The following is a 13,158-nucleotide window of genomic DNA, read 5'->3' as shown; positions in this document are numbered from 1 at the left end:
CAGATTATTACACGTACTTAATATGGTTTTTATTTTTTATTTTTTATTTTTATCTTAGTAGAATCTAGTCACATTACTTACACTATTGTATGTACTAAGAGTTTTCATTCATTTCTCGTTGAGATCGATAAAAGATTATATTGAAATATCTTCAACTTAAGCTGCACTTAAAAATACTTTTTAAAACAATTCTAATAACATATATGTTACTTGTTTAATGATTAAATTGCACAAGTTTTAAATTCATCAACTTAAGTGCACAAAAATGATAACTTTAATATCATATTTGAGACACACACACATCACACGTGTGTGTATATGTGAGAGTTCCCAAGTAAAAAGTTATGACTGATATGATCTATTTATCTAGGTAGATTGAAGGGTGATGGTTGTTGAAATATAAAAAGAAAAATGGCAGTGTTTTTTTTTTTTTTTTTTTTTTTTTTTTTACTAAAACACGAACCCGAGTGGGCTTTAATATCAGTGTCCACTTTTTACAGGAGGACCGTATTTTTATTTAATCATTCCCCTATATATGATAAATTTTATATATGCTTAACTAGTTGTAAAAGAATATAGGGGTGTGTTTGGTTCGCACGTGAGAATCGGAATGAAAATTGGAATCAAATACTTGGTAATGGTAATGGGTTTTAGTGAAAGTATTTTGCATGTTTGGTAATATGGTAGAATTGGAATGATTGTCATTGCTAATGTTTGGTTATGTATGACCCTATAATGGGAATAAAAGTTTTAAAAATATAAAAAAAAAATAAAAATAAAAATTAAGGCAATTGATCATAATATAATGACATCCAAAACAATAATATGAACAAAAAATCAAATAAAAAAATTTAAAAGCACTAATTTAAACTTAAAAATCAAATTATAAATATAAGATGGAATGATACCCTTTTTTTAATCAAGTAGCAATGTAATGTAATCTAAGATGGTAAAAGGGAAACAAAGAATGTCGTCTCTTACAAGCAGGAAAATAAGCAGTATATGAGTTATCTCACTACTAATTTTTAAGTGCAAAAAACGGATGACTAAATGTTTAGAATGTTTCATATCGTACAAGATATGTTCGTTCATACTTAGTTCATCTGATGAATTTTACCATTACCTTACTAGCTACTAGAGTACGACTTCCAAGTGATCCTTGAATCATTGAGTTAAGCTCTGCAGGACACATTACTCTTCCTTTATATATGGGAAGCACCACTTTTTATAGAATGATAATGGTAGTACTATATACATGCATGAGTCACAATCTTAATTATATTTCATGCATATTGTAATATTATATTCATTATGTTTCATTTGATAAACAATTAGCATGAATATTCATTAAGGGATTCTCCTCACATTATTTTTCAAATTGCACTCCAAATAGCTTGAGAAGATGTGTCAAATATTGTAATATTATATTTTCCTAATAATATTACGCATTTTCTCAAATATAATATTATAATACTAACTAATTTAGATTGACGCACACTTTCTTAATTGTATTTTTATAATCTTAGTATGCAAACTCTAACACAAATCCCTAAAATAAGAGAGGAGTAACCGAGTGAATAGAGTACGATTATTCCTAGTAGCTGAAGGTAATGAGTTTAATTATTGTGAACATTATATTTTTTTAGTTGAACCTTTCACATAGCGTCTCACAACAAATAACAATTATAAAATGCGATTGGAATAAAACTACTTTATTAAAAACAAATATTGTTCCTTATGAAAATTATAAACTTTTACGGAGTAACTTTTTGCAGGTTTTACCAAAACTCAAAATTTATACTCACAATAAAATAAAACTAAATATTTTTGCATCAATTATATTGTAGGAAACATTTGCATAGGGAATAAAATATACATACATAAATAAGCCTTTGATCATTCCAAGAGACAATGTAGGATTATATAGTGAATTGAGAACAAGTTTCAATACACAATTCGCCACAAAATCCCAAAAAAAAGGAAATCACATAAATAATCCGCTTCTGGATACCCAAAAGTCATACAAATTTTAAAATCAATAAATAAAACTAAAATTTACTCGTTCATGCAAAATTATTAATAAAATAATAATTACTAAAGTCCACGATCAGTCATTTGGCCCAAAGGGTGTTCAGGCCCAGTGACGATCGCAAGGCAAATTATTGTATGGATCCACACAATGTTATGTGGACTATAACAAAAAGTACATTTTTAATGTACTAAATGTATATTATTTTTGTACTGAATGTACATTATACAATATAATGTACACTCAGAACAAAAATAATGTACATCCCCTGTATACAATGTACATTATCTTTGTACTAAATGTACGTTACTTTTGTATTGATTGTACATTATTTTACAGAAGACAAAATATAGTCCACACAACTTGTGTGAACCATGGTCCACACAATAATGATTGCGATCGCAACATTTTTTTACATATAGAAAACTAACCGTTATACAGCAATCGTTATACCCTACACCACGGCGCGCGTAGCACTGTGCGCCGTGCGCCTCCCAAAACGACGTCGTTTTGGGAGGCGCGGTAGGAAGTTGTTGTGATTATGTATATTAGTTCATACAATTATGTATATTTGTTCATACAGTTATGTATATTTTTTATACAATTATGTACACTTTTTTTATATAATTATGTACATCCGAATCAGGAAATTTTTGTGTATTATGTTAAGAATTGATGTGTATTAGGTTAAAAGTTTATGTTTATTATGTATTATTATGTTAGATTATGTGTATTATCTTTTAAAAAACAATATGTATATTTTGTTATACAATTATGTACATTCATGTATACAATTATGTACATTCATGTATAACATTATGTACATTTTTGAACATGGGTATTTTTTAAAGAAAAATTAATTGCCAAACACTGGGGCGGGAAATTTCAAAAAAAAAAAAAAAAAAAAAAAATTGAAACGACATCGTTTTGCATCTGGGCGCACAATGCAACGCGCGCCATGGTGTAGGATATAAATTGCCGTTATACAGTGGGGCAAATTATACCGCGGACCGCGGTCCAAAACGACGTCATTTCTTGTAATGAAAAGAAACGGCACCCGTCCGCTCCATTCTGCATAAAGTATATCTGTTTATATAACATATTCAGTTTCATTTTATATACACTGTAGATTTCAACACAACTACGATTTCATTTTGATATAACTACAGTTTCATTCGACATTATACACTTAAATATGTGATACTGTTATTCAGTTTCATTTTATACACACTATAGTTTCATTACAATACAACTACATTATCATTTCGATATATAACTACAGTTTTATTGGACAATATACACTCAAATATGTGAAACTGTTATTCAGTTTCATTTTATATACACTGCAGTTTCATTTCAATACAACTACAGTTTCATTTCAATTCAATTATAGTTTCATTTGATAATATAAAAATAATATGTGAGACAATTTCATTTTAGATACATTATATTTTAGTTTCATTTTGTATTTAACACACCAAAAATACGAGCTCTGTTAAGCTGTAACGACAACCGTTTCTTTACTTAAAGAAACGTCGCCGTTTTTGGATCATGGTCCACGATATAATTACTGATACAGTGGATCATGGTCCATAGTTTTATGTGGACCATTGTTGTCAAATGAAACTGTAGTAGAATTAAAATGATACTTTAGTGTTGCTAAAATGAAACTAGTGTGTGTGAAAAATGAAACTAAAAAACAAAGCTCATTAAACAATGTATTGTCAAATGAAACTGCAGTATAATTAAAATGATACTTTAATGTTGTTAAAATGAAACTAGCGTGTGGGAAAAATGAAACTAAAATTCAGAACCATACAATAACATATATTGTCAAATGAATGTGGAGTATAATTAAAACAATACTTTATCATTATTATAATTAAAATAGTGTGTGTTGAAAATTAAATAACAAAATAGAGTTCATACAATAATGTATATTGTCAAATGAAAGTGTAGTAGAATTAAAATGATACTTTGATATTGCTATAATGAAATTAGTAAATGTGGAAAATGAAATTGAAAAATAGAATATTGTCAAATGAAACTAAAGTATAATTAGAATGATACTTATTTTATGTACCATATTACTACAGGCTTGGTTTGTGGGTCGTGTATCGTTGGATTGGATTTTTCTCCTTTGGTACACAAAAAAATTGTTGTAGCATCTTAAAATGGGTTCATTAAGATACATCGGGCCAGGCTTGTTAGGTGAGCTTAAGCTAAATAAATCTTAAATCTTTGGATAAAGTAAATGTTTTCACCACTATCGGCAAATTATGCCCTGGATCCGTGTCCACAATGCATTGTGGACACGGGTCTAAAACGATGTCGTTTTTAAGAAAAACGCGTTATTTCAGTTAAAGAATAATAATTTTAATTTTGTCTCGCCGTTAACGGTGTTATTCGTTTGTGCCATTATGAATATACAATTGTAGGATTATGAATATACAGTTATGGCATTATAAATATACAGTTATGACATTATGAATGTAAGTTATAAAATTATAAATACAGAATTATGATATTATTAACTTACAATTATGAACATATAGTGATAAAATTATGAACATAGAGCTCTAAAATTGTGAACATAGAGCTTCAAAAATTATGAAGTTACAGTTATTGAATTATGAATGTACAGTTACGGAATTATGAATGTACAGTTATGGGAGTATGAATGTACAGTTATTGAATTATAAACATAGAGCTCTCACATTATGAACTTACAATTATGAACATATAGTAATAAAATTATGAACATATACTCCTATAACAAATCTGAAATTTAAAAAAAAAAAAAGAAAAAAAAAAAGAAAAAGAAATAACAGTGCCTAACGGCACTGTTACCCATGTTGCTGGACACGGTCCAGAGCATAACGATTGATCACTATCTATATGTACACTATGAAATATACTTTAAGATGATCGGTCAAATTAACTTATTTAATGTAGAAAAATACGGAGTAATACATATCCTTTTAAAAAATAAACCCAAGTATAATATATTATTCTTATTAAAAATTTCCTTATTGAAATAATTTTTCTACAGATTATTTTTGCAAAATTAAAGGACTACACTCGTGCAGAGACTTTGAAATAAAGCCTGTTTTCCTATCAACAACGGTTGACTTAGTTACAGTCAAGTTGTGAACCAAAGATTTCTCCAACAATGGATGATCAACCTGTACTTCATATTCACCATGAAACAGTGACGTCACAAAGCTGCCATTAGCTGCAGTGGTGCCCACCAAACCTTCATGTCTCATTGCTTTAAGCACCCCATCAACCACATTCCCTGTTGCTAAGTTTCTGAAATTGTTATCCGTCAAACACATCCTGTAACACCCACTCGGTTTCCATGCCGACCACAATATTATACCTTGAACGGCCGGATGTGCCGAAACCTCGTTTATAATTTGTCCCAAGTATTGTGCCTGATTAGGGCGTGATGTAACGTCCAATTCTGTGATCCAGATGGGGAGTTTTGCAGAGGAAAGTGTATCAAGTGCAGTCCTAACATAAGCCAAGTCAGGAGTATCAAAATGGGATTCCAGTCCGATTCCCAGAGGGCCGGAATATCTTTGCGATCGAAGCTGCGCGATCTTTTGAAGGTACTTGCTGGGTGACGACGCCCCATCTTCTTTATGCTCAATGGTGTTGAAATCGTTCAAGAACGGAGTCGCCTTGCCGTCCAACTGGCGGGCCAATCGGTAGTAAATCGCCGACGCATCGGCGCCGGGCCTGCTCTCGAAGAACGAAGAGTGAAGATTCTCGTTCATAACGTCCCAGTGGATTACCTGACCCGAGTATCTCTTCAACAATGAAGCAATCCTTTTAGAAGCTGCGGCTGATAATTGGGTGGGGGTTAATTTTGGGACCCAAGAAGGTTGGAAGTTTGGGTCGTCCCAGAAAATGTTTTGGCCGCGGACGGCGACGCCGCGGCCTTTGACGAGGCGGAGTAAGGCGTCGGCGGCGGAATAGTCCTCTCGGCCCTGGGATGGCTCGTTGGTGTACCACTTCATTTCGTCCTCGAACACTGTGTACTTGAACCTTGAGAAGAACCAGTTTTGATAGGCTGCGTTGTTTAAGAAATTCTTGTTGATAGCACAACCTAATGGGAAATTTTGGTCGTCCTTTGAAGAGGGAAATCGTTGCATTGGGTAATGGTTTTCCTTCACCATCCACTACTTCAATTGCCACCTTTGTCTTGCGTATCTGCACATTTTCAACCAAGTTAATGTGCATGAAAATTATATGCATGCATGGCAACCCAGCCCCGAGTTCAACTCTCAATGAAAGTTCTATAGACAATTTAGACTAGTTTGGATAAAGGTTAAATACTTTCTAATAAATAAAAATTGTACATCAAACAAGGGATATTATATCCAGAAAGAATGACGATACTTAATTTATCAAAATAACATTTTAAAATAAGGGTTTTTGACTTTTGTAGATTCATAATTGAAATGACAATATTTACACTTTAAATTGCCAAAAAATTGAATTCACACTAACAATATAAATTAAGGGTTAAAAGATTTTTTATTATAAGCTGCGCTACAATGTAATTTTTCAGATAATTTTTACCTTCTCAACACTCTTAGTTTGATGTGATACCCATTCCTCTGGGGTGAATGCCTTTACTGATATGCTATCTGCCCATATCTCAGTTTGGGTATTATTGCACTGTGGGATCAGAAGGGGGTAAAGATGAATTAAAATCTTAAAATTAAACTAAGAGTTAAACCATTCATAAAATTAAAGAAATTGGGTTAATTAATATGAAAACACACCTCAAAATGTAATTCACCAGGGCCAGAAACATTAGCAACAAAACCACCTTTAAACATGGACCAACAACCAGATCTAGCTACAACCCAAGCTGCATACACTTTGCCTGTTGCTGTTTTAAACTTGGCTGCCACATCAGCTTCACCTTCACTTAACTGTATCCAACCTACAACAAAGAAATTCAACATAGAAATAATTATTTTAAAATATTATGAGAGTTTAATTATAGGTAAAAATCGCATTTTTTTGTCCTCGAGTTATACTCATAGTATAGACTTAGTCTCAGTATTATATGCATGACCATCTTGTGCAAAGTGACAATTTTAGTCACTAAATGATCAAATCAGCCACTTTATTAAGTGACAAAAATAGTTCAGAATGGAACAAATCGCTACTTTGCACATAACTTAGGTTAAAATAATCACACATCTAACTCATTGACTAATAAGTCGATCTGTACCATGTGTATAGTTGAAGGAACAAAAACGCAATTCTCCCATAATTATATATATGCACAAGCTAGGGTGAACATTTGTACCAGAAACAATGTAGTGATTATCTTTCACCAAATCAAACTTCTGAGAAAAACCATCTCCTGCTTCTTTTCGGTTGGAAGCAATGATGAAGTTGTTTGCTTTCTTGGAAACTCCCACCGTTAGGTTTACATCAATATTTCCGAAACCAAACCATCCATTCAACCCATCTCTCATCTCTGGGTTCACCATTATCCCTCCATTGTACTGAGGTTTGAGAGGATTTTTCAAACACTGTATACAAGCAACAAAACCAAGATGTTTTACTTATATAATATTAGCACAAAACTGCTACCAATTATAATGTTTCAAGTGATAAAAATAGTGACACTCGGAAGTTGCCTCATTAGAGAAGCTGTAGTCATAGTCTTCCGCACGAACTTGAAACCCTGCAAAGTACATTACAGGTTATTACTAATTACTGAAGTTATTTAGCCTTCATTAATTATAAATAATGTAACTAGATTATAATCCCCAGTAATCCAATATATATATAACAAAGGACGACAACGCAAAATAAATAAATAAATACCTATAACAAAGATTACACATACAATCCATTGAAGCGGCTTTCCTCCTTTAAAAAGCATCATGTCTAAGAGCCCACCTACACCATTAAATTGATCAAATTCACAAAAGCTAAGGTTACAAATTAAACATTTATAAATTTCATATTATGCGGGTAAAAGAGTTGTGTGCAAATGTTGGCTATACAAAACTTTAAAGGTGTGTGTACCTTAAAAGTTTTCAAGGCACTACAAGGTGACAAGACAAAAACATATGATTTATGTTGAAATGAAGCCAATATATAGTGTCAAAGTTTTCCACCTGCGATATGCCTTTCATTTCGTTTCTAAATTGATAATATTTATTTCCCCTTTTACTTTAGCAAGTCAATCAAAATTTGGTAAATTAATTTAAAAGTTTGCCATTTAAACATCAATATTTCTTCCATATATCATTTTTACTGATCTCATGCCATTTTCAATTAGAGTAGCGTTCAAATCTTCCCAATAGGCCTTTATTTTTGTTTTTAAATTGCTAATATTTAGTAAGTCAATCAAAATTTGGTAAGCTAATTTAAAAGTTTGTCATTTAAACATCAATATTCATTCTAGATATCATTTTGATCTGCTAGTTTATTTTCTTAATTAGGGATTATTAGTTCCCTAGTTTCTTAATTAGGGATGTGTTTAATCCAAAAATAAAAATAAAAATTAGGGATGTGAATTTAAATTTACATTTAGATTCCTATATTGTTGATTGTGTTTTGATTGTTAGTTTCGTATAATTGTGAAGATTATAATATATTATTGTGTTATAGTGATGAAGAATATATTGTATAATTTATTGTGTTGATTTTGCAAAATTTTGTATAAGATTTTTAAATATATAAAAAAAAAAGATTTTAAAATTAATTAATTTATTTTAGATTTTTTTTAAAAGGGTATTTGCGACCGTTCCTTAGTTGGAAGGGCCGCGGATACCTAATTAAAATAAATAAATAAATAAAGAGAGAGAGAATCCGTGACCGTTGTTTTCTAAGAACGATCGCGGATATTCAATATATGGGAGATTGTGAGTTCAAGGCTCAGTGAATACGGTATTGAATTTTTGTGCTTCAGTAAAACTCAGTAATACTCAAAAAAAAAAAAAGTTATGTAATAATGGAGAAGGACCAGAAGCATTAGCAAACTAGCTACTCTACATGCATTTCATTCCTCTATGCAAATTGATCCAATTTAAGCATATATAATAAGAGCAAGCTCAATCCAAAAGCAATTCTAGCTACTCATGATTAGAGATTTAAAGTAAAAGCACAATAACATTGCATGTAATAAAAGCTCAAGTGAAATAGAAAAACTTGAAATGAAATTAAAGGAACTGAAATGGAATTGAAGAAAACATGACAATATTTGTTAATTATTGATCTACAAAGTGGAATTTGCAAGAGTTTATGAATTAGACTCACGAGAGAAAGTACTCAATTAATTAGTTCTATGCTAAAATCAACAAAAGATCCCTTAAGTCACAGGATAATTATTTTCACTTAAAAGAATCATATCAGAATAGGTCTTTGTTGGGCAATGAGATGGCTCGAGAGCTGAGTTCAGCATCTTGCCATCAAAACGTGGCGCTGATGTTGTGCACGTATGAAGAAATAAGCGATTAATTGTGTAGCCTATTTGAGATTTATAACATTATGATTTTGAGAAATGGGTCAAGCTTGGTTTGTGGGTTGTTAGAGTTGGATTGGACTTTTCCACCCGTACAAAGTATTTTTTGCATGCTTAGCTTGGTTTGTGGGTTGTTAGAGTTGGATTGCTATGAATGTCTTTTTACTTCCTAAAAAGCTTTGCGGGGAGATTGAGCGATTGATGAACTCTTTTTTTTTTTTTTGGGGGGGGGGGGGGGGGGTGGTGTGTGTGAGCAACGAGGGGGAAAGGGAATTAGATGGAGTACTTGGGGGGATCTTTGTAAACCGAAGAAGTTTGGTGGTATGGGGTTTAGGGCAGTGAGAGATATGAATATGACAATGTTGGGAAAGCAAGGGCGGAAATTCTTGACCGATTCGAATGCTCTGCAAAGGCGGGCTATACAAAGTTTTGTATTATTTTCTCAAATTTTGTATAGCCAGCTTCAACTAAAGCTAAAGTTACAAAATTTCAAATTATACATGAAAATGAGTTTGAGCGTAAACTTTGGCCATACAAAACTTTAAAGAATACCTACCTTAAAATTTTCCAGGGGTGGTGCACACTATAACAAAAAATATGTTCTCATGGAGCCCATATATAGTGTCAGTTTTTAATTGCGATTAATCCTTCTTTAATTTGCTTTTAGTGAGCTAATTCTTAGTAAATTCAAATTTAATATTCACATACTTAATGCGTAATAATTAACTACCATGTAGTTTGATATGGCATTCTGATTACCTATCCAAATGGATGGTCATAGGTTTGAACCCTGGTGGTGAGAGTTTAGATTCTTTGAGCTGAAAATGTTTGAGAAAGTATATAACAGATACTACCTTGTAAAGAATCATTAGTATTTAAAAAAAAAAAAAGATATGCAGTAGAATATATATATTTTTTAATTTCGGACTATTGTAACATTTTTATATGTGATTCCCAATATTTATTTTTCAATTTTTATTTTATGAATGACTTGAAAAATCTTGTCACCATTTTATCCCTTGTACAATCAGTAATGATCAGAATTGTTACATGCTAATATGCTACGTAGAAATAATTTATACGGTTCATGGGTTCATATTAGTGTTCTGGCACTAATATAATGTTAAGCATAATTAATATTATTGCAATTAATTAATTAATATACATTATTAATACATGTTTAATCCCCAGTCCATCCAACGCATGCATTAAAATGACTCTACTCCTTCTGCAATATAATCCCCAACGCATGCATTAAAATGGCTATACCTCAATTTATAATTTTAAAACAGTAGCATTTACCTCACTTAATTAGTTTTCTCTAAACCTATTCTGCCACTATAAATATGCCCTCATATCACTCTAAAAACAACTAAATTCATTTATGTTACAAAGACTCTGAAAGGCACCGAACTTTAAAATTATTCAATTTGATCTTTTTATTGTTAAAAATCTAATGATTAAGTAAAATTGATAACCTCTGGGGCAACCTCTGTGACTCCCCTTGGGGGAAGGTCACAGGATCGAATTTCGGTAGTGAGATATTGACTTTTTGAGCTGCAATAATTGGAGAAAGTATAGAACAGATACTACTTCGTAATAGAGTCAATAGTATTCAAAAAAAAAAGAAGTAAAATTGATATCCTTGTTAGTTTTCATCGTTAAATCGTTCTACATGGTAGAATGTTGTGGCATCCAATTATTATAGAAAAAAAAAAGAGTTAATTCCATTTTTTATCTTAGATTTATAGTTGACATTTCACTTTTAGTCTTTTTTTTTTTTTTTTTTCAAACCATCCTTCTTTGATCCTAGTATTATTATGGCATGACCATTATTGGTCCTCCATCAACAAAACCGTTTAAATTTCAAAAAAGTACAATGACATTTAGGTCTTCAATTATGAATTTTTTCAAAAAAATAAAAATAAATTAAAATATAGCGGGTTAACCCACTTTCTATAAAAATGATCGAAATGATCTTGCATTTAACGATATTTTTCAACGATTTTGTTAGCGGATGACCAAAATGGTCATGCCACAATAATACTAGAACCAAAGATGGATGTTTTGAAAAAGAACTAAAAGTGGATTGCCATCTATAATTCTAGAACCAAAAATGAAATTAATTAACTCTAAAAAAATATCATTATTTCCTCTCTTTCTATTGCATCTCCTCCCAACTAAAATATCCTAATAGGGTATTTGGTTGGGAGAAGGAAAAGAATTTGTAATTCGGTGAGAAAAGAATAATGTGAGAATAAAGTAAGAATTCAAAGAATTTTGGGAATGAGAAAGGTAGAACCGAAGAAGTAATATAAATACTAAAATGTCTTTAATAATAATAATAATAATAATAATAATAATAATAATAATAATAATAATAATAATAATAAATGACATATTTGTTAATTTCTTCATTTTTCCTTTGCAACGTGCCGCTGAATTGGAAATCTTTGAGGTATATGAATTGTAATTCAATGATTTGAAGGAATTTCAATTCTCTACAATCAAACAATGTAATTGATATGAATGAAAGGAAATGAAATTCATGTCAACCAATCACCCCAATCTTTTATGTATTATCATCTTCAATTCCTTCTTTCTTTGCCCCCTTTTTTTTTCTTTCAATTTACCTTCATATTTTCTTGATTTTTTTTAAAAAGAAAGTCTAATGGATGTAGACGAGGTGGAGATTGTGACATCAAAGGATTATTTTCAATTGAGCCCCAACTTCTCCAATGTCATTCAATTAACCCCTCTGCATAAAGGATAAAAATAATACAAGATTGGCACTAAAATCAACCCAATTAATAATAACAAACCTAGAATATAAGAAGAATGGTGTACAAAATGACTTAAATAAGTACATAATCTTCGCTTGAAAGAAGAAGCTAAGACTTTCAATGTGATATGACATTTTTTAAAAAATAAAATGTTAAGTAGCTTACAAACTTGCAACAAATAGCTAGACCAATCTTAGTAATCTCTTTGATCCATTTTCAACCCATTAGGCTTTATAAAACCCTAACTAGGATCAGTTTTTAGATTTTTGTGGTCTCGTTCTTGTAAATAAATGAGGTCATACAAAAAGTATAAGAGCAATCTTTAAAACCAAACCATAAGAATCCTACTAATATTTTTTTTTTTTTTTTGGTTAAAGCTAAAGAGAATTTATTAATTGAAATCCGAGTACAAAGCATTAGAAATAAACAAGGGGGGATTGTGATTCCACTCCTCACAAGTCGACTTGGAACAAGACTCCCTAGCAATGAGATGGACCGTCGTGTTCGCAACTCATGAATCCTACTAACCTACTATCTACAAAGTCTAAACCAACTGAAAATTTTAAAAAATAAAACGTCTTGAAACCAGAGAGCAGTAAGAGAAGCTAAGATTGACTTGGACTTCTAGCCATGACTTTAGAGACAAGGAATTCCATATTTCTACCAAAAGATTGAATCCCCAACTTCAAAGACATTCCGTACCCCAACCCAACAAAGTATTTGAAATGATGTAACTTATAGATTCACGGTAACTTAATTGCTCAGTAGACAGTGTCAAATACCAGTATGCACAAGAAATCTGTTCACTTTTGGCATAATCCCAATATAGTACCACTGTCAAG

The 13,158-nt window shown here is 31.3% G+C and overlaps 1 pseudogene; it reads right to left on the bottom strand.

Moving 5' to 3' along the window:
• Positions 1–5,082: 5,082 nt before the first annotated feature.
• Positions 5,083–7,398, bottom strand: LOC109156735 (annotated as a pseudogene).
• Positions 7,399–13,158: the final 5,760 nt, after the last annotated feature.

This window comes from Ipomoea nil, unplaced genomic scaffold, assembly GCF_001879475.1.
Source record: "Ipomoea nil cultivar Tokyo-kokei standard unplaced genomic scaffold, Asagao_1.1 scaffold2759, whole genome shotgun sequence".
In the NCBI taxonomy this organism is placed as follows: Eukaryota; Viridiplantae; Streptophyta; class Magnoliopsida; order Solanales; family Convolvulaceae; genus Ipomoea; species Ipomoea nil.
Note: the sequence above shows the minus strand (reverse complement) of the source record. Positions and strands in the feature narration are given on the sequence as shown.